Source organism: Saccostrea cucullata, unplaced genomic scaffold (genome assembly GCF_032062105.1).
Source record: "Saccostrea cucullata isolate Sc308-1 unplaced genomic scaffold, CSIRO_AGI_Scuc_v1 ctg448, whole genome shotgun sequence".
NCBI lineage: Eukaryota > Metazoa > Mollusca > Bivalvia > Ostreida > Ostreidae > Saccostrea > Saccostrea cuccullata.
In genome coordinates this window covers 540,141-566,845 of record NW_026937346.1, presented here as the reverse complement: position 1 = coordinate 566,845, position 26,705 = coordinate 540,141, and the positions used below count along the sequence as shown (strand labels likewise).

The 26,705-nt window shown below is 33.4% G+C and overlaps 2 protein-coding genes across 2 annotated transcripts in view; both read left to right on the top strand.

The window, feature by feature from the left end:
• LOC134247981 (uncharacterized) overlaps positions 1-26,705 on the top strand; it is a 171,785-nt gene that overhangs the window by 113,022 nt on the left and 32,058 nt on the right. The window lies entirely within an intron of this gene.
• The window catches only part of LOC134247986 (uncharacterized), a 132,583-nt gene that overhangs the window by 80,968 nt on the left and 24,910 nt on the right, over positions 1-26,705 (top strand). The gene's annotated exons all lie outside the window — the stretch shown is intronic.

Here is a 26,705-nt window from a genome sequence, read left to right as displayed (position 1 = left end):
AGCAACACTTTCTTCATTTTTCCTCTTTCTTCCTTTCTCTGCACAAAATTTCAAAAGAAAAGTTTCAGTGTTCTGAGGTATAAATATCTTTTTCATATTTTTAATTCTAGGATTTTTATCATGAATGCTCTCTCTCTCTCTCTCTCTCTCTCTCTCTCTCTGTGTGTGTGTGTGTGTGTGTGTGTGTGTGTGTGTGTGTTTGAGGGTGTGAAGGTGAGGGTGTGTGTGTGAATGTGTGTGTTTGAAAATTGCAAGGATTATTGATTACATGTGTTAAAAATTCAAGCATATTAAAATTACCTTTTTCATCTTTTTTCTTAATCTTAGCCCCAGATTCTGTTATCATCATGTCATATGTGACACTTGTTCCTGGTAAACATTATGTGTTTTAAAGTTAAAAAAATATAGCTAAAACTTCTTTAATACAATACATGTATGCATAAATGGATAGCAATTGTACACATTTAGTTTACAATTTTTAAACATTACTTTCGCAAATGTTTGTTAACTTGGGTTATGTCTATTAATTCTTGCAAAAATTATACATTCAAAAGTTACATGATACATGTATAAATGATGACCTGTAAAATGAATTATATCTACTATATTTTTTATAAATCAAATGAAAGCTTGCCTGTCAAATTATCAGGGAGTTCTACAATTGTCTGTGTTGCTTCCTCTGTAAAAAATTTAGAGGTGTACAGTAAAGGTTAATATTTTTTTATTATTATATGGTACAGAATATTTTTTTACATTCAATTATCAAAGTCTATGAATTTATTTCATCTTATAATTCATATTAATGGTAACTAATCATTATTTAAAATGCATACTCTCCAAGTTGTTTGCTGCAGTTACTAGGGCTTCATCTCCAACAGGATCTGTAAAGTAATTTAAATCATTTTTATTGACATGCACCTGTGGATATATGGACCAACATTTATATATGTGTAATTTATTTATTTGTGCATCATAATAATTAATTTATCAATTGATACAATAACAGAAATAACATAATTTTTAATATTGTTCAGTTCATCAACAAATTTCTTTTTTTAAAAAATAATTTTCAAAATCATTTTGATTAAGTCATAAAGTACATGTATTTTAATATAAAATGTACTCACACCAACATTGTATGATGGAAATACATATTTTGATGATGTCAGTTGATGATGATTTAATTAACATATTTATTATTTTAAAAAAATTATTAATTGAATGAAAAATAATTTGAGTACATAAAAGTCTTACAAATTTAAATATTTTGTTATGTATTTATTGTAATATGCATTAAAAATAATAGTTACTTGAACAATCAGCATCCTCAAGTGTACTTATTGCTGGCAATGGCACCTCTGTACAAAAGAAAATTATTTTTTGTAGAAATATGCTTGAATATGGACCCACAAAGCTCCTAATAAAGAGAAGAATTTCTTTTAAGAAAAAAATAAAGGTCTATGCATTAAATCAAAAAAATATAAAAAGCTTTGCATTGTATACTAATCTTTTTTTTGTTTGGACCGAAACACTACATGGGCGAAGTGCATATATGCACACATTAATTGGCCTTCACCTTGCAGTTTGTGAAAAAAAAACCGCGTCTGACTCGGAACGTCTGCGAGAGATGTATAAATATAATGGATGTTTTGACAGGAATGCACTAGGCTCAAACACGTGAACATGAGGTAAAACATATTCTTTTAACTCCTATTAAATTGTTTCAATGAGAAAGAATAAATTCTGTGGAATTTTCAGTGTGCGCAGACGGGCTGCGGTATTTCGAATTTCCTCGTTGTGGAATGTAAACATTGTGTAGATCTGCTTATTGTTTTATTTGAATTCTATTTCAGAAAGATGAAAAGTACCTTCAAAAACAAGCCCTCCAACTTCGACCCCTCCTTCAATGCCAACGAAATTTGGGGCGTCTTGGAACAAGTCCAGAATTTTCTGTGAAATGGCATCAACTGGGGGTGGAGGTGGACCACCACCGGTCTTCATGCGATGCGTTTTCTGACTGACGATTTCCCCCTTCGCTTTGGAACAAGCCTTTCTATACTTCTCCTTGATTTGATCGACAGTTCTCACAACCCCACCCCTAGAATTTACCGCTTCCGTAATCTCACGCCAGGCAGCAGCCTTTTTGACATTTGTTACTTGGTTTGTATGTTTCGATTTTATAAGCTCAATATGTTTTTCCACCTGTTCCACCAAAAATAAAGTTTCATCAGCTGAAAAATTCTCACTTCTTTTTTTGTTGACACTGTAGGAAGCCATGTTTTTTTGTGGTGACAGACGGACAAATGTAATGTATTGTGGGATACTAACCACTGGTTGACCAGTGGTTAGCTAACCAGAGGCTAATTTTATTTTGAGCAACAAATATTTAACCAGTGGTTAGTTACCCAGTGGAAATAGAATTTAACCAACGGCTAACTTATCCACTGGACAAATTTAACCAGTGTTTTTAGCAACTCAATCCTGCTCTTTCTCCAGTTCGTCTTCAGTTTAGTGGCCCCTCTCTTCTATCGGATACATGATCAACCTCAAATCAATTCACCTAGAGATATATACCCGTTTCCCATACTCATGTTTGTTTCTTTATCGTCAACATCTCTTTTCCTTATGTACATGAGTCATACCCCACTTAACATAGTGTTCCTTGATAATTTATTGTTCCACATTACCGTCCAACGGCACCATTTTTGACAATGTCTAATACGAAGTGCCGTGTCTCATATAGTCATATATTTGTCATTAATGATATCAGATAAATGAAATTTTATACACGAGTACACTACATTATAGAGTATTTATGTTGGTAGATTTTGTGACAAAATATTTTTGTATAGTCATGCAGATAACAAAGAAAATACATTGACAATGCAATTCGCAAAAAATGGTCGTGCGCCGAACACCAGTATTTTACACGTTTTGAATGTTGTTATCATGAACAAGTGGCATCAGAGGTTTATAATATTTAGTAAAGATTACAAAAAGATCGTTTTCCAACAGCATGGGGGAAAATTATTAGGTTTGGGTGAATAGCATTTGAAATAATAAAAAAAACTTAGCTTTTTTCTGGGACAACCCTCATTTAAAATATCTATTCAAATAATATATATTTATATTTATATTTTATCAATTGAAAGTACTTGTATAACACATAAAGAAGCATGGTCCTTTATGCACTTTGTGCATAAAGAGAGAAAAGAAAGATATAAAAGGAAGAAAATTGAGTCTACCAATCACACTGTAACTAGTATCGAGGGCTAGGTCACCCTCAAATACGAGTCTTTTTATGTTAATGTAGTTGACAACATACATAAGAAATTCAAAATACAAGAAGAATTTTTTCATAAATATATATTTTGTATCTAAAGCGTTAATTGTTTTTGCTAAAAAAGTGAACATATTGTTCATTTTCCCCTTGATTAGATTTAATTTCATTTTTGAAAGCTTTAATACTGGAGTTGTTTAGTTTAAATTCTCATATTTAATTTTATTTCCTGTTTTTTCTTGCATCCTGAATAATGTTCATTATTTCCATATGTTTCATTCTATATATGATGCAATTAAATTCGTTTATTGATAGATGCTTTGAAAATCAGACCGTTGCCTCCTTTTGTGCGAAGAAATACTCAAATATCAATTTTATTTCCTCGAGCTGCTCAACGATGTAAAGCATACTTTCTATATCGGTTGGTTTCAGCAGTTATTATTTCTGGATCTACTCTCCACCTGCCATGTTCTGCATATTTCTTGCTGCAACAAAATCGCAGTTGCTAACAACAGATAAGAAATCTGAAAATCCACCGACAGTGGTTTGTACCAACCAGTCATCGGACCAAGAAATGAACAATTTGAGACAACAGTTGAATCAAGAAACTACGATAAGGTTATCGCTTACCAGACAAATGTATTCCTTGGTGGATGATATGATAACAATGAAAAAACAGATGGAGAAAATGGAAGCCAAAGTACAAGAAATGGAGAAGAAAGAGAATGTTCTTCAACTTACCAATCAAAAATTGCAGACACAACTACATGAGAATTTAATAATGAGCAACTCGATTAGTGAAAATTCCGAACAAATTAGAAAAATACAAAATGATCTCTTCAATTTCACTTCCACCTTAGACGCCGTTTACAATGGAACGTATAATGGTTTTTATCATCCAAGGAAAACTTAAATTCTAAATTCAAGACATTTTAAGTTCAAATGTAAAAAAAAATATGTCATCATATATCCTTGAAGAATAAATAATTCTTCATTGAAGACGATCCTAGAACGACTTGGTTTGTGATTATCATTACATTTTCATTTAATTTTTGTTATACTGTTTTTTATCTTTCCAAGTAGTAACCGACAGATACTAAAATGTATGTTCATCTTCTGCAGACAAAAGAGCCGTTGTACTCAACGCAGCAATCAGCAACACGTTAAATCTGCAACGCAACACTCCGGTCAATGTTGTGTATGACACAGTTTTATATCAAACTGACAACGCATACAATCCACGGAATGGTTTCTTTACGGCTTTATGTCTTTTCGTGGTCAACTTTGGTTGCACCAAATAAAATATTTGATGCAGAACTTTTAGTAAACGGTCGACGAAAGGGCTTAGGAAACTGTAATAATGAAGGCAATCCTAGTTACGGAAACTGTGCTAATACCATACCTTTTGTTCTAAAATTCAAAGACGAAGTCAATATACGTACAACTACGGCAAATTATATTCATGGAAATCATTGGTCAAGCTTCAAAGGATGGAAAGTTTGGTAAACCAGTTCAATTTTATTGTATCAATTATGCATTTAAACGTATTTTGCATTGGATATCTAATATTTTACTAACTGAACATGGCAAGTAAAAAAAAAAGGATAACACATGTGTTTCAGTCATTGTCTGGCTTTAAGGCGTACAATAAATATTTTTCAATTTTGTTTTCAAGATTCAGATTGTATGGACCTTTCACTTGTAGAAGGAGGCTCAATAGTATTGGTTCCTTTGACCTGTGTCTGCCCAGTCCTTTTTCCTCAGAAAATTGGGTCCTTGCCATATCACCAGATTTATTGACATATTACTTACCTTTAAATTCGTGTTTTCTATCAAATGAATTTAAAGGTGTGTAACTATCTTGTTTCAAGGTCATATCTTAAAATCTTAATAAACATTTAGAATGTGTCCAGACGTGTATAGTCTTGAATGAAAGGACAGTCAGTTGTTGATGACTTATTAATTATGTTTTATAATCTGGATTCAACGTCATGTCTAAAAAATCATGGTCTTTTTTTAAAGTTCACGTAGGTATGATATTGAATATAATTAACTTTAAACGAGAGACATCCCTTTTTGTGTAAAGGGGAAATCTATTAATGAATAATTTTTCATTGCATGAGGCACGCATTTTCTAATATCTGATTTTAATTAACAAACTAATTTCTACTATGTGTTTGTAATTGTCAACTAGATTTTGTCAATGTAATTTTATGAGAGAGATGTATTTTCCTTTCATTATACCTACCAAAGGTTATTTCATAAGCTGAAAGAAATTTGAGGTAATATGTGACTACACATAATAGCTTTGATTGATTGATTGTATACTGTTTAACGTCTCTCTCCAGAATATTTCACTGATATGGAGACGTCACCATTGCTGGTGAAGGGCTGCAAATTTAGGCCTAAGCTCGGCACTTACGGCCTTCGAGCAGGGAGGGATCTTTATCGTGCCACACCTGCTGTGACACGGGGCCTCGGTTTATACGGTCTCATATGCATCCGAAGGACGATCCCATTTAGTCGCCTTTTACGACAACCAAGGAGGTACTGAGGACCTATTCTAACCCGGATCCCCACGGGTTCATAATAGCCTTGAGGCACTAAGGCAAACGCTGAAAAATTTCATGCACAAATATTTCACTTCGTGAAAAATTAAGTAGTATTATTCCTAAAGGTATCTCACAGCTTGCACAGGTAATCTAATATTGTGACTGAATACTGATAGATTGGTAACACATGTTAAGGTACTACCTGTGCAAATAGACTTAAACCGGAGCTGAGTTGAAGCAAACGCCTCTGAATTTCTATTAATAAGCCGTTGTATGACTGATCATAGTGATATATAAACCCCCTTTATATATGAATATACCAGGTATGCAACGATTTTGACCCTTTCGCCTATTCGGGCTGAATTTGAGGAGAAAAATGATAGTGCCCAACCTTCAACGTGCAGAACTGTGTCCAAAATAGATTTACTTGTATTCCATCACTTCAAATGTTTCAAAACCACCGAAAGATAGATACAATCAACCACGAATTTCCACTTCAAAAAAAAAATTCTGCCACTGGCCACGGCCATGCGCTTACGTCACATAAACAACAGCTCTGCACTAAATAAATTACACTAAATTCAAAGCAATCATTTTTCTAACGCAATAACATCTAAAAAAAAAAAAACGTGTTGTAAACAATTAAAAAATTCAAAGGAAATAGTTAAATTATATTAAGTATAAAATTTCTCTGCGGATCTTGTTATTTTTTATATACAGTACCGACCGGACACAACCTAACACCAGAGTGAACCCGGAGCGGACCCCGGGTTCGCTTCCCGGGTTCGCTCGGGGTCCGCTTCGGGTTCGCTTTCAGAAATTTTGGGACCGCTCCGGGTGCGCTTTTGGTGCGCTCGGGGTTCGCTCCGCGTTCGCTCGGGGTCAGCTCTGGGTCCGCTAGAGCGAACCCGGCGTTCGCTTCCTGGGACCGCTTTACGCACTGATGCGTGAAGCGGACCCCGCTTTAATCTCACCGCCAGTAAGCCCCGCCCCTTGTATATTCCAATACAGTAATGGTATTGTGGATCGATCATTGTTGTTTATGCGACGCTGCGGGCATGTACACTGTACATGTAAACAGTGATATGATGAAGTACGTTGATAAATTTTCTAAAATTCAACTGTACATTCGACGTAGATTTACATGATATTCTTGATTTCTCGATCCCGAGAAATTAAAACTAATTTACATTTGTAACAGCGGGTTATAAGGCATTTATTTTTTCTTAAGTTATAACGGGAAAACAGAAAAAGAAGAGGAAGAAAAGAGTGTTGAATTGATTTTCAGTGTATCGAATGGTGTACAAGTGAAACCGACAAAAGAATTTAAACTAAATACCTTTTAATTTCAGGCTTAATATAGTTTAAAAATACATTTGTTACTCCTTACGTTTTGCTAAATCGTAGTTTCAATGTTTGCTTAACATGTGAATTATGATATCACATCTATAAATTACATGTAACCTTTTCTACATCTGATATATTTAGATTTCATTTATAGTAGTTACACATTAATAGTTTGTAATAAATATTAACTGGACATTTTCTAAAACAAAAAAAATACACTGTATATGAGATCTTTTTCACGGTCAGAATTTTGGAGCGAGTATGATTTTTATCAGAATAAAGAAAAAGGCAAATAATAATGTTCTCCCGACCCGATAAGAATATATTAATATATGCCCCCTATTTCACACACACATTGTCTTAAAAATATTCTAATTATTTAATTATTTTATTTATAATTTCTCAATTTACGTGTTACATTAAATTGTTCAAAATTTACATCAAAATTATTGATGCGTGTATTTGAAAATCTTCCTTCTGGATGCACAGATTGAAGTCATTCCGCCCTAATGGTATTGACAAACTGAATGACTTCACCAGAATGAACGTGAATTAGACCCAATTCCTGATGATACTTAAAAAGATTATTCTTTCAATTCAGTGTAACTCTACAGTTAGTTTGCGTTACCGACTCTCGAATAACCCTCATAACTATGTATTGCTTACGCCTTTATTAATTATTTTTTCCCAAAAATTAGTCCTAAAACATTACAAAATTTATAATAGATCATAATTCATATGTTAAAATATTCCGTCTATATTATATTTCTCTGATTATTCTCTGTCAAGTTATAGTTACCAACCATTTTGAGAGAATGAAACAATGTACGATTTACTAAATGTCGTGATTAATTAGCGTAATTAATTCGTTCAATTATGTAAATCGCACTTCACCTGAGTATACCCCGATAAACCAGACGTATTTCATAGCGGTCCGGATTTCTTTCTTTAACAGTGTTTAAATAAATTTCCAATTCAACATGTAATTATGTAAATATATAGTGTTTAGTAGTTTAGTCTCTCTCTCTCTCTCTCTCTCTCTCTCTCTCTCTCTCGTCTTGATGTTTCCTGTATCTACATGTATTTATATTTATATATTGGGCACGTTAATATTCCTGAACTGTAAGTATCTTGAGATGATGAAATTTTACAATAATTGTCGAAGACCAACTATATTTCTTTTCTTCTCTTTTTGTCAGTAAAAATTGTAATATCAATTGATTTCCATTTTTATGCATTGACTAATGTATTTACCCAATTTATTTACCAAATGGACTTTAAATACGGGTATAAAAAACTGAAGAAAATAAAAACGTAAATATTCATGTATAATTCTAAGTGGAATATTAAAACATATAATTAATTAATTGCTTTAAAAAAAAGAAAATAAATATATAAATATAAAATACAACCCGGAGAATGAAAATAAATAAATATTAAATAATATCTTAATTATCATAATAGATTTACTCAGCACATTCGTACGTTTTGCTTGTATGTACAGTGTTTGGATTTATATCGAATTAAAACAACAAGTTCGATCTTATATCCCAATCGACAGATCAATATTTTATTTTGATTGGTTGATGCGCTGATTGGTTGATCGCTAATCCTGATTGACAGCTCTGTAAAGAAATACCGAACCCGCGTTCGCTCTTTGGGACCGCTAGTGAATTTGGGGTTCGCTCTCTGGGTCCGCTTCGGGTTCGCTCGGGGTCCGCTACGGGTTCGCTTTGGGTCCGCTCCGGGTTCGGTCGGGGTCAGCCCTAGCGGACCCCGAGCGAACCCGGAGCGAACCCGGGGTCCGCTCCGGGTTCGCTTTCTGTTAGGTTGTGTCCGGTCGGTACTGTAATCCGTTATGACGACAGATTTAAGTTTTTTTTTAAAATAATATTTTCAAAAAGTTGAAAAAAAATATCCCACCCCTCCACTGTTTTATAAACAGAAACTTTAATCTCGTTCCAAATCTTATTTTAAGAAGAAATTAACCCATCGTCACTGTAAAATGTAATTAAAGGGTAACTAAATAAATTTGAGGTACAGATTCTTGGACATTTCCGGGTTTACTTGTATAACTTTCCTGTAGCGAACTCACATCTTTCATGGTAATCTAAAAGCTTTAATGGTAATCTAAAATTTTGTTTGAGTTTAAACTGAAAAAAATAAATTTCTTATGTTAAAAATGCATTTATCTTGAAATGGGTGAATAAAATTAAATCCAGATGTGTGATTGTGGATGCTCCTCCATTCCACGTATTTGTTCATCCCGAGTAGAGTCTTATTTAATCTTTACTTGGTGAAATCGGCACTTGGTAAAATCGGCACTTAGTTAAATTAGTACTTAGTTAAATTGGCACTTTAGAAACTTTGCTTCTGATGCCATTGAAACAGTGAAGAAAATACTATTTTTTATGAAATGCAAACAATCCATTCTTTTTCCTTTCAAAAATAGTCCAGTCAGGTTAGTTTAGTAAAGCGGCATCGGTGTTCAAAATAACGTAATCAAATACTCATGCCAGTGGAGACACATTTTTCCCTAACCATGTCTTTACCATTTTAATTGTTGCCTAATTAATGGTTAACTATTTTGTTCTCTGTTTAAGAATAATTGTAGAGTTTCTCATCATCATTTGAGAAATATCCACGCCTTGAAAAAATAACTTGGGTCAGCTTTATCTACACATTTTATGGCATGTACCTGTAAACCATGTTCCTGGACTTTCCTGAAGACATGCTGCGACCAATGAAAAGCATATCCTTGAATGGCATGTCCGGGGAAGCGTTCTTTCAGTGCTTGCCATAAACCAGCCTCAAAATCTGCCACAAAACCTCTCAAAGAAATATGCTCTGGCAGTTGATGGTCAATGAACCTCAATACCAGATTGAAGTAAAGTATGAAGCTACAATTACCACATTTAATATTTATCTAATGATTTTGAGTAATCATATTTAACAATATATACATTTATAATTTTTTACATGTATTTTTAAGTAATGACTTACTTGGGAATAATCTTCTTTTTTCCTTTCAGACATGATGCAAAAATCAAGGGGTATTTGTTTCAGGTGGTCACCAGATTTAAGAAAAGCATGTATTGAAAACAACTGCTTCCAGGGGTTGTTAACCACACGAAAGGTACCGTCAATGTACCATGTCTTTGCCTTGCCTAACAACTGCAATTGTCTCTCGGTGTAAAAAATGATATGGCGATTGCCATCTACCCAGAAACTGCACTCCAGAAACCCTGGAGTCTTTGTTGAGAGGAAATCCAAATCTAACTTTAAACATATAAAAAATGAATCATAAATCAGTATAAATTTGTAATTTTGCGCACTATGACACAAGCAGTATTTTGAGGCTTATTGTTTTGAAATGATTTATTGCAATAACAAATAAATAAAACAAGTAACTTATTAGATCACTATATGAAGTATTCATGAATAAGGTATTGTTAAAGTAAATCATCATCCAAATTTGCAGGGTCTAAAGGTCTGTCACTTTGTCGGATTTGATTCCCTGTCCTTATAAGATAGCCAGGGTTTGGCCTTATTGGTTCTGGTGCTGCTGGATCAGCATGATTCCGAAGAGCTGTCTTTACTATGGCTGATGTTGGTTTGCCATACTCAACATATTTGATCTTTTCCTTAACCTTGAAAAGTTACATAGACATTAGACAGAAAAAACAAGATCTTTCGAGTAGTAAAGGCTATCATTTTTATTTGCATGCCATTTTCATTCATCTTTCTTAGAAAGAAAAATGATAAGTTTTGTTGCACATACCTCTGCTTTAATGTTGACTGCAATATGTATACCAGGTTCCTCTGCGTGAACATGGTCCTTGCGGCCTGACTTGCATGTCTCCGCGTCCTGACATACTGTTGCTGGACAGTTCATAATCTTTGTCCTCTTTGTACAACGCCAAACAATGTGTTACTTTTTCTTATTCTAAGGGTGTTTAGAAACTGGAATAAGTATATTTCATGTATTTCATAATTTGTTTTTAATTATCTTTTCCATTATTCAGCATTTGTGAAATGATATAAAAATCATTTGTCCTATTAGCACCTTGACAGTGTAGCTAAATCCAAATGTGCTGACAAGTTTCCTTTTTCCTCGAATGCTTCCGTTGTCAACAATGTAATACTCAGGAGAGTTGTAATTGTTACCAGATACATCAGCAATAGTATCCACTTGAAGTAAATGTTCCATTACTGATGCAGGAACAACAAAGGGCCTCTCCAAAACAATTGGTTTCCTACAATGGTCACACTTTTGTATAATGTTTGCCAATGAAATTTAAATTTTGATCAGATTGCTACTTTATTTGAATTTGATGAACGTATTCTTATGCAATGCAATAAATACTACATGACATACCTCTGACTGGTCTCCAACCGTAGACGAAGAAGGCTTAGTATCCAATAATACATGAAATGTTGCACCTGCAGGTTCCCCTCCCTCTAAAGTAGAGCTTTGGTCATGGTCTGTTACTGTAGCATTCTGTTCAGGGTCTAGTCCAGGCTGGACTATATTGCCAAAAGAAGTTGCAAAGACGTAGATAACATTCATGCATTAATATTTTTAAAAATATTGTAATTTAAATGAAACATAAAAATTTATGTCTTACAATAAATTACCCCGGTGTCAACAATGAACTTGAATTTCAAAACTGATCCTAAGTATTGAACTATATATATTTTTTGACCAGTTTCCAGTGATTTTAAAAAAGGTTTTCAAAAAAATATATAGAGAAAAATAAAAGTAATCTTCACTTTTAGCACAAACCTGTACACTATTGTACAAGTGACCTGGTTTTAAGAAAATGAAAAAATGGAATTAACAACTCAAGCGCAATAAATACATGTGTAAATATATAAACAGCGATAAGCTTCATATAAATCTACGTGAGGTCGCATAATTAGGTTATAAAAATTTATATCATGGAGATGCAACACACCTGGTATATGACCATCGATGTTTATTACTTAATATAAAAATTGAAATTTGTTGGGAAAAAATATCTGGCAATTGAAATAGTACCGTTATGTATGGTTTATTGCAAAAATTTCAGATTTAAGTTATTTGAAAAAAATGTCAAACGGCGCAATGATAATAATCTCAATTTTCTGTGTATATACTTGAATATTCTTTTTCAAAAAAAATTTTATTAAAAATTTTCACGAGTGTATAATAATTTCTTATCAGTTAACAACTAAAGAATCGCAGTCTTGACATTTGTAAAGGGTTCTTAACACACACACACACAAAAAATGATGCATCTATACAATTTTTGACTGATTTTGATTTGAAATAACATAATTATATAAAAAAATATTTATAAAGAAATCGCAAGTTTTCCTTGGTGCTTATATACATGTATGAGACTTAATTCCATACAAAATTTTGCACAAAGTTTTAACCCTATGACAAACTCTGAAAAAAAATTTCCCAGTGTACTTGGTAATCAATATTCCGGTTACCAATTAAAACGTTAGTCTATGAGAAATATTGATTTAAAAAAAGTTCATTTGTCTTATTTATCCTTACGTCTCCTGATATTAACTACTTATTTCACCCTGCTCCCTGTAGTGCACAAGAGTGTTCTTATTATATATATATCAATGATATCAAATCAAATTATAACTAAATTAAATCTGTATATGCAACGATTGAGAATTACGGACTTATTCAGGAAAGAACTCTCGTTAGACCCTTCAGTGGTTTAAGGGGAGAAAAGTTAAATAATATAAGATAAATTGAATGGTATGTGTTTATGGGTTAGAAAAAAAGTATTTTGAAAACTTAAATACATGTGTAACGATTCTGTGAACAAAACGAATCAAGTAAATAAAACTTTGATAATTGCCTATTTTCTTGTCCATTTTTTTCTTTCCTTTTATTTTTTACGTGAACTAAACATTTTTTTCCTCCAAGTTTTTTTTTCTTTTTCACTCATAATTTTTAGTTTTCTATGCATATTTGGCTAATAAAAATAAATGTAGATTTATTACATTTTGAAACATTGTTTGAAATAGTTTCCTGTATAAATTTTGAAATTTTCATTTAAAATTTGGATCATGACAATTGTCATATAAAATTGGAATATTCACAAATTTTTGTGGGGGACAATATAATGCAAATTAAACTGTTGTGTATTTTCATGTTAGTCTAGATCGTAAATTTTTTAATAAAAAATTATTTTCACACACTTGTCATTGTTTCTATATTCTAGGCGATGTAGAATCAAGTGATACGTTGAATTGAAAACTTCATAAAATATACCCTCCTCATTTTCCGAATCCTCACGTTATACCTTGGGTATTGGGGAAAGTGTCACCTGAACTTGCTTGTTGCTGGAATTTCTTCATTTTAAGGGCCAGGGATAAACTTTCCTCCAATTCCCTGGTCCTGACCAGACAAAGTTAATCAGATTCTCAATGTCCCAGTTTGCATCTTATCTTTCTCGGATTTATTTATTCTCTTTCTGCATGTCCAGCGCATTACAGATTATGGGGAGTGGCGATGTTACCCAACCTGTATAAATGCAACCAGAAAGAGACAAAATCCAGCATTCCACTCTTTATTTAATTAAACAATCCATTTTAATATCTATAATCACAATAAATAATTTTACACAAGATATTAAACATTATTATGAATATAAATACTTATAATATAAAAAGTTTAACCTGGAAATAAAATTAGCCATTTGAGAATTAAAAAATTTGACCAAAACGCGCGCAAGTCTACAAAATAATCTTACCTGTATAAATGCAACCAGAAAGAGACAAAATCCAGCTTTCCACTGCCGAATTGTCTCACTGAGCTACATTTATACCCCCGTACGTGCCCTGCATATTTTAGTATTTCTTTAAAATTTGCAATAATTATTTTTAATCCGAATTTGAATTTGTAATTACATGAAGTTTTATTCTGACCTTCAGTACTTTTTAATTTTCTAATGCACTTTTAAAATAATTACAAATCTTTTGCATAATCTCGAAATATTATTTTCTGTAGATAATTTATTCAAACACCTGAACTCTGATCACCCTCCCTTGGTTGCTTCTTCCTCCTGACCAAATACATCTTCCGATAAAAAAGGAAAAACCACCGCATTCTAATGAATGGTATATTCTGGGAATTGTTCAGGTTAAAAGGTCACCCTAGTGATTCAGACGCATCTGTTATCTCTCTAATAAGCTGAATAGTGCTGATTCACAGAAATACATTACAATCTTATTTTAGTGCAATTTTTGTTATGATAAATCCCCCCCACCACTAACAAAAATCTTGTCCTCAAGATTTGTTTAATATGCTTTTCAAAGACTTTTACCTAATATCGCATTTTTAGATGGCTTAAACATAATACAGCAGCATAAAATATTCAAAATATCATTAAACATGCACAATAATATGTTTAGTACACAATAAGATTATATATACGAAAACAACACAATATACAAAATTAACATGTACATCAAGATCGAATCGTGTACACCTGCCTAGGCATTTTACCTGGGTGGAGTCGGCAACACTCCTTAGAATAGTTAACAATGATCTGCAGGTAAAATGACATTCTCAAAACAATCGCAAATTTAAAAATAAACACTTCAACGTCCAATCAGTATCCTATTCGCTTAAACCAGAAAAAGAGTTATTACAAAGATAACTTTCTGTGACAATTTCATAATTGAAAGAAAATGAGTTTTCATTATCCTGCACGATATGCATACTTAAAATAATATTGTTACTGTATTTATACCTTTAAAATCAATACTCAATAAAAATCTCATCTAGCAATAATGTGAATCTTTCAACACATCAAAAGCCACTTAATTGTGTTATCAAATATAAATTCAAAAATCGTTTAAAAAAACACTGTTAAACCTTACATGTTCAAAAACTCATAAAACATATTTAAACATTCATAAAAATTTTAGTAATTATTGAGAAAAAATTCTAATCAGTAAAAAAAATATTGGGCTTGAAAGAAAAAGTAAAATAGAACGGCGCTTGAAAAAATCTGGTATGATTTTAAACAATTCGTTTTTCTTATAGCCAAATTTGATCTTTATACCAAAGGAAAAATCTTCGATAGAAACGTTTCAAGAAAATTTTCAAAAACTCTCTTTTTTTATTATCATTGTAGTAAAATATTATCGTAAATTGCTCTGTCAGCAGAGGAATTTTCTGGTTAATTGACTGTAATTTACAAAATGTTATCTGTAGCATAACATGAGCGTACCAACCATGTGAAGAGTTTAAACCTTAAATGTTTGTATATTTGATTGTCAGAGTTTAAGTGAGTAATATATAAGTGTGCTAACACAATGTATATTCCATGCGTTTTGAGTAAGTCATAATCCACGTGTAAATTCTGACGTTTGACCGAAGGTAGTTGTTACTTTGTTGATAACGAACACATGCAAAACACCAATACATGTATACAGTGCAACCGTAAAATGGTTATCTTGTCCATTCAGTTTTTTTTCTTAATCAACCGATTATCGACATATGTAACAAAACAATTCCACTCACCCAAGAATCTAACAGTTCTTACGTTTCTGGAACCCAAGCATATATATGTGCTTGATATATTTTTATAACATACTTTTTTATATATACATCTTTACTTCGCATCACCTACTTCTCGTTTATTTAAGTCCGGTCTTGAAAGGAGGAATGATTCTCGCAGTAAATTAGGAATGAAAAAGAATTTTGCTTAGAACTCCCAGATGACATGAAATATATGGAAAGAGTTGGACGTCCTGATAAAAGATTTATACGAATGATATGCATGAAAAAGATGAAAAAGGTATTGGACGATCCGAAAGAAGAAAGAAATGTATGACATATATAGAAGTCAAAAGGCCGGTATACACGATGAGATTTGTAGTATAATACAAGTATTATAATACTTTTGCATTATAATACTTCCTTGTACACACGCTAATACAAATCTTATAAGGTTGTAAATTAACTACATATTCCAACGTGTTTTCCCCGCCATATTTCTCTCTCTGTCAAAGTAATAAAAATAAAGGATGACGATCTGATAGCAGTGTCTATCATCGTACTATGCACTGCTTTATATATTCCACAAGTCCTTTTCCCTTCCAATTAAGCCACGAGTTTTTCGATGTCTTTACTTGTAAAGTCTATCATTATTATTTACCATGTTCTTTTTTAGTAATGATGAAAATAAGATGACCCCTAGTGTCATTACATTTCATTGGTTGAAAGTGATAGGTAAGCTAAGACTTGTATTAGAAAATAGAGCATTGCTCTATTCTTAATACAGTTTTATAAGATTCGAAAAATATTATGATACACTGTATTAAGAATGTATACACAGTAAGATTTTGTAGTATAATACAAATCTTATAATACAAATCTTACCGTGTATACCGGCCTAAAGACAAAATTCAATCCATTCCACTACGATACCCTTCCTTTCTTTCATCGTCGTTTTAAGACATTTTCTTTTCTTCAATTGTTCTTCAATTTCGACCCAAAGTATTTTAACGACCTTTGTTAATTGTATTGACCCTTATATTCATCTTACACTCATGTTTTAGAATTTCCTTTTTCTTCGTTTTGTTGACGAATGATACATCTTTTTTGTACCATAGGACTGGCGGTAAATTCAGATTTTACTTTGATGTTGCTGTGGTGTATTTGCCAGAAGAACCACAGTTTTTAAGTCACGCCCACAATTTGGCATCAAGCCATAATGTAACAAGACTTTGACTGATGAATGAATGATGCTAATTTCAAAACCTTGGCAATAACTGATAAATGAATTTAGTCAACATTTAAACTTCAAGAATACTAACATTAATTTGTCGACATTCGCTCCTTATTTTACTAAGCGTATCCTGTTATATACGTTCTATCTCGAATTGCCTCAATTCTTATTTTTGTCTCCAAATAGTAATTTCACATTAAACTTGTTAAAAGTCCCCATATTTTACTTGAATAGGCGTCGGAACCGGGGGGAGGGGAGGGGGGTCATAATGCACTCGCCGCCCCCCCCCCTCCATATCAATTTGCTTCCGACGCCTATGCTTTCAGTACCATTCAAACTTTCAGAAATCATTTCGCGATTTTTGTACATTGATTTCTATAAATTAAAAGTTTAATCGGCGGTATTCCATTGAACCTCCTTCCCACCCACCCCTAAAAAATAAAATCGATCTTCGAAAGGAATAACTGCCTAAAATAAAATAGTTTACGATCGCTACCTCTGTTCTTGACAAAATCAAGCCCTCTGTCTAACAATGTCTAAGCTGCAACATCTTTACAGGTACACAATAATGACAAATCATTCCAATTTTTTTTTATCGCTATACCCCAGACGCAGCATTCAAAATACAATCGGTTCAGATGTACAGTCTCCGGACCATGGTTTGACAGGATAAAGTGGGCGGTGCTAACTGTCAACCAGCTTTTCTCTCATTGGTCCTCTGGTACAAGTAACTTACACAATAGATATTAATTGGTTAATGGTAAATACACTCACAGTTTTTAATTCACTCGGGGCTCCGCCCCTCGTGAATTAAAAACTGTGAGTGTATTTACCATTAACCAATTAATATCTATAGTGTAACTATAACTTAACAACTGTGATATATTATTTGAAGGTTCCCAAGTAGGCTGTGACCCATCTGCCCATTTCACTAAATAATATCTTTTATTATTCATCCATTTCGATTTCAACAGTTTTACTACCGTGTGCCATTCATCTTTATTCTTTTTCTTTTGGCTTTGCGCGTTTTCTCTGTTTATTTAGATTGTCATTTGCATTATTTTGTCTTTGGGGATTTTGCGCTTCCGGTGGCGGACGATAGTCCCTTGGTTCTGTGTACAGTCTTAATCTATTTGTATGCACCGAAGCTCTTAGTTCAACATGGTCGCTTGACCTCCTTAACCTAAACGAGTAATTCGGATTTACCTTAATTATATAAAAAGGACCTTCCCATTTAGGCTCTAATTTATGTTTCTTTCCTGGAGTCCTTTTTCATCACTTTTAATAAAACTTCATCTCTTATTTTAAACTACGGTTCTTTGGTTTTCTCTTTTTGTTTTTCTCTTGAACCTTCGCCACGTTTTTCTGCGCACGTTCCTGTACTATTTTCACTTTGTTAAGTAAAGCATCAATGTATTCTTTTGGTGCTTTTTCCAGAACTTCCCTGGGGATCAATGAAATATCAAGGGGTAATGTCATTTCTTTCCCAAACAACATATAAGAAGGGGAGTACCCCGTCGACTGGGTTGATGGACTCATTCTGAAAGCCTTCATAACGCTAGGTAAAATATCTTCCCAAGCATCCTGATTCTTCTGACAATACGCTCTGAGTGATTGAGCTAGTGTAGAATTGATTCGTTCACATGCCACATTACTCTGTGGATGATACGAACTAGTGACGTGTCGAGTCACTTGGAATATCTCACACAAGGCTTGGACAACTTTCGACATACAATTTTGTCTCCTATCGCTGACCACCGTATGTGGAGCCCCGTATCTTGTAAATATTTCTTTATATAACAAATGAGCAACCTCTGTTGCCTCTTGTGTTTTCATAGGTAGTGCCTCTGAGCAATGTGACGATGAATCTTTGACCAATAAAATATACTGATACCCTTGCTTTGTTTTTGGCAAACCTTCCAATATATCCATATGCCATCGAGCAAATATCCCTTCTACCGGTGTGAGGGCGCAGCCCTACTTGCTGTATCCCGTTTTACCCTTTGACACACATCACATGACGTAACATAGTCATACACATTTTGATACATCCCTGGCCAAAAATACTTTTGCTTTATTGCCAAATAAGTTCTGTGTACCCCCAAGCGACAACCACCTGCTAGTGAATCATGATAAGATTTTAGAACATCATTTCTGAAAGACTGGGGACATGCCAATTGTTTTATTATCGCTTCTGGGTTTGATTTATTTTTCGACCTGGGTTGAAAAATATGAAACGAAATACCTTGCACCAATTCATATTGATTTGCTTCATATGGGATTGCCTTTGCTCTTTTTGGTTCATTTGGAAGTGTGCCATCTTTTAAATATTTGTACATATGTTTAAAATAGAGACAATTTTGTTGTTCTTGTTTAATTTGTTCATTTTTGTTTCTTTCAGTGTTACTTTGTTTTTCCCTTTCTGGTAGATTGTTATTTATTTCCAAAATTTGATGTTCATTGTCATTGGAAAATATAAATGTCACCTCTGTTATCTCATGAGGAAATATATCATCCTTTGCTTTGGAAGTGTTCTTTTGTTCTGAATAAGGCCTTCTAGACAGTGCATAACAATTTTGATGTTTTATCCTTGGTCGATATTTTACCTGAAAGGAATATTTTTTAATTTTAATGCCCATCTTATTTATCTCGAATTTGTGTGTTTGATTGTCTTTAACCAAGTTAATGCTTTATGGTCAGTGTAGACCAGAAATTTATTGTCTAACAAATATACACGAAAATGCGCAATTGCTGACACCAAGGCAAGCATCTCCTGTTCCGTCACGGAATATGTTTTTTTTTCATATTCATTTAGAGCTCTTCCTCCATACGCAATTACATGTTCTTTATTATCATCCCCCATTTGAGACAAGACGTATCCAATCGCCATTCCCGACACGTCACATGATAAGATAAATGATTTTTGAAAATCTGGATAGGCTAGAACTTGTGTTGTTGTTAAGGCTTGTTTAAGTGAATCAAAAACAATTTGGCAATCTTTGCTCCATTTGAAAGGAGCATCTTGTGTTAATAACCTGTTTAAAGGCAATGCAATATTTGAATACCCTTTCAAAAATGTCCGATAATAATTTGCCAATCCGAGAAAACTGCGGATATCATGCTGATTTTGTGGCAATGGAAATGATTGAACCGCGTCAACTTTTGAAGAATCAACTTTTATTCCATCTGTAGATATTATATGACCCAGATATGTGACCTTTGGTTTTCCAAATGAACACTTTTTAGGTGTCAAAGTCAAGTTTGCTTGTCATAAACGATCAAAAATCAAATTAAGATGTTTCAAATGATTCTCAAAAGTATCTGACCATACAATAATGTCATTGATGTAAACCAAATAATGTTTCCACGTAAGACCTTTTAGAACCATATTCATGAGCATCTGAAAAGTTGCTGGGGCATTGACAAGACCAAAGGGCATTGTTTTGAATTGATATAAATTATCATGCGTAATAAACGCAGTTTTGTGTTTAGTCTTTTCATCTAACGCGACTTGCCAATAGCCAGAAGCCAAATCCAAAGTAGAAAGTATGTTTGCTTTGTTTTGTCCAATCGCATCAAAAACGTCTTTCAAGCGCACTAATGGAAACGTTTGAACGGGTGTTATTGCATTTAATTTGCGATAGTCAATTGCAAATTTGTACTCATTATTTGGTTTTTTAACTAACACGACTGGTGACGCAAAAGAAGGCGTACTCTCTTCAATTATGTCATGTTTGAGCATTTCATTAATTTGTTTTTCAATTTCTTTCTTAGCTTTTGGAGACGTACGATATGGCTGTGATCTGATGGGTCTATCATCTTCAGTGACAATTGAATGACGAAAAACATTGCACTTGCCCAATTCTGATAAATTTTTTGCAAAGACATCACTGTTTTTATTTATAAATATTTGAAAAATTTCTTTCTCTTTCTCAGATAGAATGGAAGATGATAAATCCATAAATACTGCTTTTTTGAGGTCATTTTAGGGTTTTGTTCATCCAACAAAAATATATTCGCGTCATCAACGGGATTCAACGATGCTATGATTGTTCCAGCCTAAATATTTATTTGCTCATTTGAAGTATTCGTGACCTGCATAAACACTTGTCTAGGTTTATTTATAATCATACATTTTGCTACCGCAAAACCTGTCCGTTTATTAGCCTTTGGTTCTAATAGCACCGTGGCTTTGTTTTTAGTACGCGATAATCTAACAGGAATGTTTATCATAGAGTCTGGGGGAATGATCATTGATTTGGCAGTTTTTGCCATTCCTGCTTTAAAATTGACAACATTGATATGAGTTGAAAATTCTTGCAAGTGCAAAGTTCTTGAGCCCCAATCTAAACATGCTATTTGTTGTTTCATGAAATCAGTTCCCAGAATGACCGGATTGCACAATGCTTCAATAATATAGAAGGTGTGACTTAAACTGAGACCTCTTATTTTTATTTGTAAGTCAAATTTTCCATCTACCGGGTGTGACTTTCCCCTGCTCCGGTTATATTTGATATTTCTGAAACTTTATTTTCTTTTTCAATTTGCTCAAAACTTGTGAATTGATAGCAGAAATAGAGGATCCGGTATCTAGAAGAGCATTGAATTTGAAATGCTGAATGTATACAGGGACATAACATTTGTCTGCAAAACTGATCAAAGCCTCTACTGCTTCACTCTTTTGAGTTCCTTTATTGTTTACAGTAAATCTGTTATTTGTTTGTTTATTTTTCATTTTGCCAGGGACAGCCGCTAATGCTCGTTTGTGCTTCCGTGTTTGTCTACATGCTCTTGAAAAATGACCAAATGTTTGACACGTATAACACAAAACACCTCTAGCTGGACACCTGGTTCTGTGTATGCATTTTCCCAAACAAAAATTACATGCTTGGAAATTCATGCGTTGAACTGGTGAATTCGTAGGATTATTAGTACCCTGCACTGTATATTACTAAACATATGTTGTAGTGGGACCCGATATTGTTGTGGCTGTCGAGTTTGTAGCGCATATTGTCCGTTGCTTTTCTGCATTGTTGTGTTAGAAATGTCTGAACGAATGGTTGTTGTGCATATAGTGGTTGCTCATGAAATTTCTCATAAAAATTTTGAATGCCAGAATCAACTTTTATTTTCTCAATTTCATCTTTACCATTCTTTAACTCTGCCAACAGATTTTCCAAAGTGTTAATTTGACATGATTTTAATTTTCTCTGCCAACAGTGCAATTTGCCCTAATTTGTCCATCGTTTGAGGATTGTGTGTTGCTACATAAGGTTTAATATCATTTATTAATCCGTTCATAGCAATAGACAATAAAGCATTTTCCGGGATACTTTTAATTGAAGCAGTTTTGATAAGTCTTGTTAAGAAATCTTCTACTGATTCTGTAGCATTTTGTCTAATTTTCAACACTGACAAATCTAAACAATTTTCAAACTCTCTGAATCTTTCAGAGAATCTTTTTTTTTTATAGTATCTGCATTTGACTTGTCTTTTGTTCAAAAGATAAAAAATCATACCAAACTTTAGCATGTGCCTCCGAATGAAAAAGGAAAGCATCAATTATCTTTTTGTCAGATAAATCATAAAATCTAGCCTATTGAAAAAAATTAGTCAACCATAAAACAACATTTTGACTACCATCACCTTTACATTTTTCAAGTGTAATAGGATTGGATATATTTGAAATTAAAAAATTATTGTCCTACCTGTCCTATTTCAAAGTCTTTTGAATAAAAATATCCGTTCCTGAATGAAGAGTTTCATGAATGTGTTGGACATCTCCTCTTACCAAACCTGAACCATAGCAATTGTCCAATACGAATAAGAGTTTGTGTTCCCAGCCACAAGAGAAAGGAACGGTTTTGGCACCACGCATTTAGTACGAGAGTCTAGTTTGTGCGGCCTACCAAGTTCGAACCGCGATCGAAACTGGTTTTTCTACGTTCCGCAGCGAGAAACCTGGTCCATGGCACGTCGGGCAGCCCCTGAAATTGATACAAGTTCATCTGTACATCACAGGAAACGCTATTGTAATGCGTTGTCTTTATCACTTGTTGCTAAATCCTCATTAATTTTTTTTAAGTACTCCACTGCAACTGTTCTGTGGGTGTTTGTGACACTGGTTTTTTTTTTAACCGTGGTTCTCAACAGTCACGATTTCCTTCATTTAATGTAAGAGCCCCATTTCTCCACCACTTTTCATAAAAATAAAAAGGTTCTTTTTTGGATTTTGTTTGTTTTGTGAATTGTTTTTGACTTTTATATAATTTTGTCTGGTTACTGGATCTGGTTGTAAACTTCCGGGATCGTTCTTCGCTTTTCCGCATTTGAGAGGTTTTAAGGGCCAAGGAAAAACTTTCCTCCAATTCCCTGGTCCTGACCAGACAAAGTTCATCAGATTCTCAATGTCCCAGTTTGCATCTTATCTACCTCGGATTTATTTATTTATTTGTTGCCCAACCTGCATAAATGCAACCAGACAGAGACAAAATCAAGCTTTCAATTCTTTATTAAATCAAACAATCCATTTTAATATCTATAATTACAATAAATAATTTACAAAAGATACTAAACATTATCATAAATATAACTACTTATAATATAAAAAGTTTAACCTGTAAATAAATTTAGCCATGTGAAAATTTAATAATTTTGACCAAAACGCGCGCAAGTCTACAAAATAATCTTAACTGTATAAATGCAACCAGAAAGAGACAAAACCCAGCTTTCCACTGCCGAATTGTCTCACTGAGCTACGTTTATACCCCCGTACGTGCCCTGCATATTTTAGTATTTCTTTAAAATTCGCAATAATCATTTTTAATCCGAATTTGAATTTGTAATTACTTTTATTCTGACCTTCAGTACTTTTTAATTTTCTAATGCACTTTAAAAATAATTACCAATCTTTTGCATAATCTCGAAATATTATTTTCTGTAGATAATTTATTCAAACACCTGAACTCTGATCACCCCCAATCTCCTTTGTTGCTTCTTCCTCCTGACCAAATACATCTTCCGATAAACAAGTAAACAACCGCATTCTAATGAATGGTATATTCTGGGAATTGTTCAGGTTAAGAGGTCACCCTAGTGATTCAGACGCATCTGTTATCTCTCTAATAAGCTAAATAGTGCGGATTCACAGAAATACATTTCAATCTTATTTTAGTGCAATTTGTGTTATGATAATATTAACAATAAGTGCAGAATTCACCAGAATATGATGCCGAATTTACCAAGTGCATATTTCACCAGGTGCCGATTTGACTTTTTCATCAAGTGCCGATTTTACCAGGTGCCGATTTAACTTTTGCCCTTTCAATGAGCGGATTTAAAATGGCAGCATTACATTTGTTATGGATCTGCATATTGGCTACCACAACAACGTCGCGCTCTCTTACAACGGATACGAAATCTGAAAATCCACCGACAGTGGTTTGTACCAACCAGACCCCGGACCAAGAAATGAACAATTTGAGACAACAGTTAAACCAAGAAACTACAGTAAGGTTATCGCTTACCAGACAAATGTATTCCTTGGTGGATGATATGATAACAATGAAGAAACAGATGGAGAAAATGGAAGCCAAAGTACAAGAAATGGAGAAGAAAAATAACGAAGGTGATCAGTATTTTAAGTTGAACAATACAGAAGACCAGACTTCAACGCAGATAAGAAAGATACAGAAAGATCTTCTTAATTTGATTTTTTACCGTGGACACCGTTTGCAGTGATACTTCCATAGTTTTGTGTTACAACTATTTAATTTTTGCTGAACCTTTAAATATTGAAGGAATATATATTATTGTTCATAATTTTTCATCAATTCTCCGAGAAATTTTTCATAAAATATGCCAAACTAAGGACGAAATAGCTTGGCCACAGAAATATTTTGGGAATAATTACACTGTAGTTTACCATGTATAGAAACATAGCTACTTTATGTACATGCACTCATAATCAATCATACTTGTGATCTTTTCCATGTTAAAACTTTTAGAATGGCAGTGTTCTGTCCATCCAAACATGTTTCCAACTTGTCTTAGCCATATTTTTGTTCCCTAAATCGCGAAGCGTTTTCTCTGCCACTTATAAGGAACCAAGAAATCTAACAAAAAGAATTAGCATCACAGAGAACAGACGGCGAAGAGACCAATCTAATTAGAATAAATTATTAGATCTTCCATCCGCTCTCCGATTTTCCTCGCGACAAATAAAAAATCGAGGAGCGGATGGAAGATCTAATTTTTTATTAGACTGGAGAAAAGATAAAGGCCTCTTGTTCACATGGCAGAAAGGTTTCTGTGTATTAAAATTTTTTTCCACTTACTTCTCTTTGCATGCTTGTGCGTCGCAAGCTGCAGAAACTGTAGCTTTTTGGTTAGGTCAAATACAAAAAGGACAAGTAAACGTTCAATTAAAATAATGAGTATTTTATTATAGATAAGCAATGTAAATTAATACATGTATCACACAACTAATTACAGAGATAAATACACTTGTACGATTGCCTATTTCAACACAATTGTTTTTTGATTAGTAATGACGTTTTTTGGTGTCGGGTTTGTTTCTTAAAATTGCTTTCTAATTTTGAGAATGGGTACTGCCATTATTCCTGTACTATTGAAGGGTACCCATCTCTTATCTGCAGCACCTCTAATCCCAAAACATTCAGTTACAAAAACACTGGATATGAAGATCGTAAATTCCAACAGCAAAGCATCATAAAATTGTTTTTTCCCTGTCTCCTCAGTTCAACATATATATAATTTTTGAATTGCACGATTAAAACAATGTGATCTTTGTTTCCCATGAATTCGGGGCTTTCCATATTTGATAAATGATATCAAGTTTGATACCTTTTTCAGTATACACCTGTTCTATGCTTAAAATATTCCTAAATTTTAGTTTACTACAATCCATGACAACGATGTTTAATTTCCCGTTAATAGCAGTACTTTCAACCTTTCACTGATTTTGAAATTGTCCTCAGCTGGTTTCATTAATTTTAGACTCAATTCAATTCAAGATGCTCTGTGTATAATTAGTTGTACCACAGAATTAAATTTTAAACTCCATAGATCTAGATTTTGACATGTTGTAATTTTTTCAGTTTTTCGCATAGCAATAAGATTATTTGATTTACAATCAACCGGAAAAATTGAAAAAGAGAGAGAAAAAATACACAAAATTCAATGGACAAGCTTAAAGGTAGCACGGCACACCCAAACTAATTGAGGCATTTGGAAATATCGAACAGTATTTAAGATCAAAAGTAAATACAACAATAAAACATTACAACATACAACTAGAAGCAGAGCAAACACGGAAGTCCAAAACAAAAGGTGGGATCAGGTGCCATGGAGGAGTGAGCATCCCCTGACGACCGGTCACATCTGCGTGTTTTCCTTGTTATGATCAGGAAATAACGGAAAAATTCGTCGTCAATATAGTGTATAAATAATGGATTAACATTCAGTATGAAAAACGTCAGTTAGCATTTAACTCAGTTATGGATTGCTGTTGCTGACAATGTCATTATATCGACCATAGAACTTACGAAATGACGACTTAATCATTAATAAAGACATCATGCAGAAATTGAAATTTACAAATTAATCTTTCTATAAATTTATTTCATCATTGCTTAAGACACAAAGAAAGGAATACGGGTAATTTAAAAATAACGTTAGCAGAGTTGGAAAGTGAATTTCTTGGACTATGTATAATCAAGCTCCAAACAGCCGCACCGAAAACTAGCGCCATGC